Source organism: Phyllostomus hastatus, unplaced genomic scaffold, assembly GCF_019186645.2.
Source record: "Phyllostomus hastatus isolate PE091 unplaced genomic scaffold, TTU_PhHast_1.1 phas_contig_86, whole genome shotgun sequence".
Classification (NCBI taxonomy): Eukaryota; Metazoa; Chordata; class Mammalia; order Chiroptera; family Phyllostomidae; genus Phyllostomus; species Phyllostomus hastatus.
In genome coordinates, this window is record NW_025333977.1 from 44,465,243 (window position 1) to 44,473,630 (window position 8,388).

An 8,388-nucleotide genomic window follows, 5' to 3' on the forward strand; every position below is an offset into this window, starting at 1 on the left:
GCTCAGCCCCAGGATAAGAGAGCACTGAAGCATTTCCCACTCTGGGGCACAATGGTTCTGCAGTAGTCAGCAGCACTGTGTCTTTCCTGTGGAAATTTGTATCACAATGTTTAGTCCACAGGGAGCCCAAGATTCACTCACCACTCACTGTCCATGGAAAACAGCTATTATGGTCACTCTCCAGTCTTTCAAAGCAAAACAAAAAGAAAACCAAAGGAAAATAAAAGAAAAACGCTAGTGTAACAAGAATGGTAAGAGAAACAGAACTGTATTATAAGAACATAATTTGTTCTTAAGGTGTACATTATTTGAAACCTATTAACAATTATTATGAATTATTATTCTCTTCATAATTACCACATTTATGATCACATTGAATTGGGTGGGAGAGACAAACCTATAGTTTTTATTTCTATTTAATAAAGTATCTTAGTTCTCTGTTCCTCCTGTTTGACAGACAACTGTGTCTTCCTGCTAAGTGCCGGCCACAACCCTGGACATGATGGCAAAGGTCGGAGTGCATGGATCTGACCGTATCAGGTGCCTGGTCACCAGGGCTGATTTTAACTCTGGCAAAATGGATATTGTCTACATCAATGATCCTTTAACTGACCTCAACTACATGGTCTACATGTCAAGCATGATTTTACTCATGGCAAGTTCAAAGGCATTGTCAGGACTGAGAATTGGAATCTTGTTGTCAATGGAAAGTCCAGCTCCATCTTCCAGGAACAAGATCCCACCAACATCAAATGGGGTGATGCTGGCACTGAATATATTGTAGAGTCTACTGGTATCTTCACTACTGCAGAGAAGGCTGGGGATCACTGAAAGGTTATAACCCAGAGGGTCATCATCTCTGCCCCTTCTGCGGATGTCCCCATATTTGTGATGATATGAACCACAACAAGTATGACAATGCTCTGAAGATTGTCAGCAGTGCCTCCTGCACCACCAAGTTCTTTTCCTCCCTGGGTAAGGTCATCTATGACAACTTTGGCATGGTGGACAGACTCATGGCCACAGTCCATGCCATCACTGTCACCCAGAAGAACGTGGATGGCCCCTCTAAGAAACCATGGTGAAATGGCCAAGGGACTGCCCAGAACATCATCCCTGGTTCTATTGGCACTGCCAGGGCTGTGGGCAAGGTCATCCTTGAGCTGAACAGGAAGTTCACTGACATGGCCTTCTCTGTCCCCACCCTCAATGTGTCAGTTGTCGATCTGACCTGCCACCTGGAGAAAGCTGCCAAATACAATGACATCAAGAAGGTAGTGAAGCAGGCATCAGAAGGACCCCTCAAGGGCATCCTGGGCTATACCGAGGGCCAGGTTATCTCCTGCTACTTTAACAGTAACACCTATTCCTTCTTCAGCTTTGATGCTGAGGCTGGGATTGCCTTCAATACCCTTTGCCAAGCTCATTTCTTGATGTGACAATGAATTTGACTACAGCAACAGGGTGTTGGACCTTATGGTTAAAATGGCCTCCAAGGAGTAAGAGCCCTGTGAACCACCAGTCCCAGCTACAGGAAGAGATGCCCTGAGCTGCTGGGGACTCCTTGCCCCAGATCAATCCCCCCAAACACTGAGAATCTCCTGACCTCCACAGTTTCCATCCCAGATCCCCTAAAGAAGGGGAGGGGCGTAGGGAGCCCTAACTTCTTATGCACCATCAATCAAGTTCACTGTACCCAGTCCCCCCCCCATTAAGTGTCTTATCTTATTTTCTTTATCTTATTTGTTTTCATTAATAATGAGAATTTGAGGAGTTTCAAGATTTGTTAGAAGAAAATAAATGAATGAATAAATAAAGGGGAGAGAATGAGGGATTAGTTAATGATGATTTGGACTTTGCTTGCAAACACATATAAGTTAATACTGAAAATTGTATTGTTCTATTTATGTTTAGAAATCACAGAGGTAACATCTTCTTTGCTGCAATGCAATTTCCTCTTTCAAACAAACACATCAACAAGAATTAAAACAAGAAGACAAAATAACATCTTTGATTGGACTAGAAACAGTTCTAACATAATGCCATTACCAATGTAAAAGACTTATTAATAACAGTGAATATAGGATTGGGTGAAATAAGTTTGCCAGAAGGGGTGCTGCAGATATTAAGTAGGAGTCTTGTTTCCAGGTAGGTTGGTGCCCAGAAAACCCAAACCACCATGTTGCTTCATGCTGCTGAGTATAGGTGGGTGGAGCTGTACAAAGGAACTTTCAGACATTAAGTTGTAAAAAAGACTTTCTTTTCAGAAAGGAATGAGGTGATTTAGGACAGCTGAAGTCTCACTGGTTTGTAAACATGAAACTTTCTTGTTAGCTGGGAATCTTTCATATCAGTCTGAAGGGGAGACATGAAAAAGCAGAGGATGAGTAAGAGTGTTTTTGCTGAGGCCAGAAAGCGAAGTCTCTGGAACCATCGTAAAGAGAGTTCAGTGTCCAAGGACTTCACAGTCAGGGCCCCTGGCCAACACTCCAAGTTTGAGCATGGTACTGCAGAGAGCTTGACAAGTTGCACTGCTCATCCCTGGTCCAGCACAAGAAGCTTGGCTTTCAAATCCTACTGTTCCCTTGTGTTCTAACTACCATGGACACACTGAACAGCACATACATGTGCAGAGAAAGCCAAGGTTTTAGCCCTCATTGACACTTTATGACACAAACCTTCAACCATACGCAGAAACATTTTGCAAGAAGAGAAGTGAAGGACAACTCTGAAAACCAAAATGAGAAGAGTTTAATTTTAAAAGGTCAACTGAGATGGAGATACCTTTAAATTTAAAGATGTTAAACTCTAAAATTCATCAGGTTTCGATAATAAGATTATGGATCATTATATGCAAGTTTTTTCCATAAAATGTTCAGCCCTTGTTAATATAACATGAATGGTTTGCATGACATCAATGTATCCTGGCAGCCAAAGAGAGTGGACTGGAATGCATAAGCATGACTAGTGACAACTTCACCGTACTGGTCATTGGGGGTGGTAGATGCCATTGACTGAACATGTGCACTGTATGGCCATTACATTCAAAATGACTCAGTGAGTAAAGCAATGAATATTCATCAGATTTTGCATTAAGCTTGAACATTTCTCTGTGGAAACTACCCAGATGATTCAGAAGGCCACAACTATGGGCAACTGGTGATTAGCAGCTTCATGCATCATGCATCATGTCTGACACAGAGTCTTTTGGTGAAACATCAAATCTCCCAGGATTCAGCCTCCTTATAGGGAAGATTTGGTGCCCTGTAACTTCTGACTTTTCCCAAAACTAAAATCACCTTTGACAGAGAAGCGATTTCAGACCAGCAATGAGATTTAGCAAACTACAATGGGACAGCAGATGGCAATTGGGAGAACTATGTGAGGTCCCAAGGTGCCTACTTTGAAGGGGACTAAAGCATCATTGTCCTACATACAATGTTTTTTGTATCTTGTATCTTGTTGAGGGTAAGAGTGTTGTGAACAGTTTGAGATTCTGTCTAATCACTCTGCTTCTTCCTTTTCAATTTATTTTGTCTCTTCTATAGAATTTTCATTGGTAAATGTTGAATAAATGCAGTTGAGTATTAGGTGTCCATTCTACTAAGAAACACTCTCAAAAGTAGAAAAGTAAGAGCATTCAGAGAGAGAAGGGAAGCCAAATGATAACTGCTTCAAAAGATACGTGTCTTGCTAAGAAGCCTTACCTGTTAAAAAGGTTGAATGCATTTGCTTAAGAGTTTCATAGATTTCTCTTAAACTCTATAATCCAGATTCTCCTTCCTACCTGGTCTTGCCCCAAGCCCCTAAAAAATGGACAAGCATTTGCTGTATTAAAAATTTCAACTTACCTAGAAATTCTTCTTGAATCTCCACTTCTTGCTCTTCATCTTCAAAATCCAACTTCAGTCCGAAAACTTGTTTTACTAGATCACTGAATCATCTGTTGTCAAGCCTACTTGAATTCAATGTTACTTCAATTTATTTATTATACTGAAAGATTTTTAAAGCAATTCCAACCATGTGGCCATGTTCTTTCTCTGATTCTCATTATCTTAAAAATTCTAAGATCTTAACATGGCTTATGCAGCCCCTACATACCTTATTATCCTTGCCTTAAACATCATCCTATTCACTTTCTACCTTTTAGTTTTTCAAAAAGACTATGATGCTTCCTAGCTCAAACTCTTGACAAATGCCTGTCTCTTTGTCTGGATTCTCCTCTCCTCCCCCTACACACGGTCAACTCCTGAACTTTACTAGGAGGTCAGCTCACTTGTCTTTTTCCTTCTCTGATAACCATTAACCAGGGCTTACCCTTTTATGCATTCTTGTGGATTGATCCCTTTTTCCTTGATAGTACTTATCACAACTTCTATTAAAAATCAACTTCACAATTTATTATTAAAACATTTCTCCACGCTACAATGGGGTTTAGAAACCCTGAGTTAATTGTTTACCACAATATTCCTAGTGCTGCTATTCCTATTCCTAATTATAAGATATTTATAATCCAACCCTGAAGGAACATTTTAAGTAAGTGAATATATATTAATACTTGTTATATTTCTTCTATTCTTTATCCTTTCTCATCAGTGTGCAACACAAGTCAATGTTCTGTCTCTTTCTGACCATCTTCTAAAACTGCTCTCAATTAAGTTACCTGTTACCTATTTGTAACTGAATATAGGAGACTTTGAATCTCTGAAGTTACTGAACTCCTCTGATATATATTCTGCAGACCACACTTCTCTTGAAAACCTAATGTGGAAACATTATATATATGAAAAAAAATAGCCAAATGGAAAATTAATTTCCAGTAATAATTAGGCAAAAAATAACTTCCACAATCCAGGTATCACTGATATGTAAAACCATGACTTAGACCTACAGACCTAAGCAAGTCCTCCTAAAGTTGGAATGTTTCAGTCTGTAAAACAAGATGGAGGTCAACTTTGATCCACCTAGTGGCCATGTAGAGTTATAGAAACAGAGGTAACAAAGCCAAAAGTTAGCAGCCAGTTAGTGTGTACCCCAATAACTCCTGATTTGGGGGTGTGTTGAGTGCACATAGAATATAGCACAAATGGTGGTATGTCATTTTCAATATTCAGTTACAAAGGCTGACTTTTTCCTTGCTGGAACTCTCCCACTGTCTCTCTTGCTCACTTTGCTAAAGCCAGCCACCATGCTATTAACTGCACCACAGAGAGGCCTACATGGCATGGAATCGAGAGTGGACTCTGTCCAGTATCTAGTGATGTACTCAGGCTCTCAGCTCAACAGCCCATAAGGAACTGAATCCTGCCAATACCCACTGAAAGAGCTTTGAAGCAAATCCTCAAGCACATCTTCAATAGACTGCAGCTAGAGCTGACACCTTAATAAAAAAACTGATGTGAGACTCTGAGCTAAGCAAAGATCAGCTTTCTCATCTACAAAAACTCTAGGATGATAAATATGTGTTGTTTTAAGATATTAAGTTTTGGGTCAATTTATTACTGAACAGTGAGTGCTAATACACAAGCCATCTCACAGAAGCAGGGGCCCCTGCTATTTAAAACACAGAAACCAGGAATGGTAAAAGTTGGCATCACGCATGGATGCTGATCTTTAAAATACAGTAGTCCATCCTCTTACATTCATCTCTTTTACACATTCAGCCCACTGGATACTCAGCTATAAACAATCAGGTAAGTAACTCCCATGCTGTCCAACATAATTCATATCAATTTTACAACAGTTGCATCAATAAAAAGATAAATGCCCCACAATTAAATTAAAACCATCTTTAATAATCAAGTTCCCAGAGACACATTAAACTTCTCTAAATAAATTCAAATCCCTCTATAGAATTCAATGAAAAAATAAATTAATACACAAAAATTTTCTTGTTCAAAATTTCACATTTGGTTAGGTTAAGCCAAAATGAGCAATATTCTGATGATTGGATAGAAGTATGTTTTTTTTAATTTACCAGTGAAACTCAAAATATACTTTATTGAATTATATATAAATCCCTTTAGCATTTCCAAAGTTAAATATATCTTGATCTATCTCTATGTACCTGTGTTAGTTTTCTGGGGCTGACAAAAAATTTCACAAACTGGGTATCTTAAATAAGAGGATGTTGTTTTCTGACAGTTCAAAGTCCAAGATCAAGGTGTGTGGAATTTTGGTTTCTTCATGGTTTCTCTCCTTGGTTTGTAGATATTCATCTGTGCCCTGTGCTTCACATGGTCTCTTCCCTTTATGTGTGTCTGTGTCTTCATCTTCTCTTATTTGGACACCAGTCACACTAGATTAGTGTTCACTCATATGGCCTCATTTTGCCTTAACTACTTTTTTAAAGACCTTAACCCAAATGCAGTCATATTCTAAGGTAGTTAAGACTGTAAATAAAATATATGAATTGGGGATGGAGGGACAAGTTAATCTGTAAAAGCACTCAACCCTTTGCACACTTCCAACTGGACAATAATACATAATAATAATAATACATAAGAACATAGCACAATGGCTCATAATTATATCTATAATATCTAAAACAAAACAATGCAGCAATAACATTTTCCCCAGAAAAGGATTTTTGTTATTTCCTCTTATGAACCATAAAATAGATATGAGAATAAGTAGACTAAAGAGGATCAAAACTAGACAGAGGAAATAAAAATAAGACTTATTTTTTGTAATTTATTCAATTCTTTTCTTTTTAAAATTTAAATTATTGAGGCTTGGTTTAGTTTTACTAATCCATTAAAAAAAACATATTTCTTCTCACACCCTATGTTTCAGAAACGGCAAGACCTGACTGGTGCTGAAGAAGCATAAGAGACTTCTATGTTAAGTATGAAAACAGAATATGAAGAAGTTATTTATGTTTTACTTCTGAGAAAGTTTCTGGTCAAGTGACCTTTAATTTTAAAGGTCATTTTCCTCTCCACATTTAAATGCGAATTTCTACAATCAAAGGTTACTGAGGGAGATCTCCTTTCACTAGAAATAAATCTTTAGTTTCAACTAATATCAGATGCTCACAGAGTATGCCATCCTGAACCCAAACTATGCTGCCTTGATTGCAGTAGTTGATCCCAACCTTACCTTTTCACACCAGCCGCCCAAATCAAGAGGTCTAAAAATTTCCATGTGGAAGTTTGCCCCACAACATAAGTTCCTCCTTCTTCCCCATGAAATAATCACAGCTGCTTTGGTAGATTTGACTCTGAGCTAAATTACTTGCACCAGTGCAGTAAGAAGATGGAAGAGATCAGAAAGACAGAAGACAGGTGGGTTGCTGAGGCCTTCTAGGACACAAGGTATGCCACTCAGAGCTTTTAAACTCTATGGAATACCAACCCAACACAAAAGGAAAGTATCTATGTCTTGATTATACTCTCTCTTGCCCTTGAATCCAAGTAACAAAGTTTGGAGCAAGATATGGAAATGTCTTGCTCTTCTGTCCCCTACTTGTGCACAGGTAAAAGCACACGGAAAGAGTAGATGGATTTCAAATAAACCAGTTGTGTTCAAAGTATGGACCACAGATGGTGCTGTTCTCTCCAATGTTCCCATAAAGGAGCTAAGTTCAGAAAGTGAGAGTGAGGAGGTAACATTTATAAGAATCTGAAAGGGTAGTGTTTTATCTGCAGAAACTAAGTTTTACGATACAGACTTGCATTTTCTTTGTTTATTTTCAATCTAATTTTCAGGTATTTTAATTTCATCATAATTTATTAGAGCATCACCCTATGATATATTGGAACTGGTCTTTTGCCACAGACAGCACTTCTGTATACACTAGTGCAGCCATGCTTCCAAGCACTGGACATCAATGTCCTTTCGGCTTACAAGGGTACTCCAGGGAACATATTATCTTTAGCAAAACTCCAAGAGCAAAAGTTAAAAAAGATTTATTCTATCTAGTGATTTGCCACTCTCTGCTCTGTGAATCTACTTCTGTGTTTTCTGAGGCAATTAACCAAATCACTGTCTTCTCTGCTTAACCCTTTTCCTATATTTTAGCTTTGGCTTCCTCAGTTCACTTGTGGACAATTATACTCTTGGTCTTGTTTCTTGAATTATTTACCATTCCTGGCATTTTATTGAATTCTAAACCATTCTTGACAACTGACTATTCCATGTTGCCCAGTTCAAATCCAAGGTAGACTCTCTAATCAGACTCAATAAAGTTCATGAGTCTCTATTGTGGAGATTTTACCCTGAGCCACATTATAATGGAAGATTGTGCTAACTATTTTTGAGGCCAAAATTAGTAGCTATGATCAACAGGGGCTGTAGTATCACATAATATAGACCAAACCCACCATCACTTGAGGGATCATCAGGATGGGGCAATGACAGCATTTTGACTGAGTTACTCAATAATAT

General features: G+C 38.4%; 1 pseudogene; it reads left to right on the top strand.

Moving 5' to 3' along the window:
- The first annotated feature begins 502 nt into the window (after window positions 1–502).
- Window positions 503–1,503, top strand: LOC123827151 (annotated as a pseudogene).
- Window positions 1,504–8,388: the final 6,885 nt, after the last annotated feature.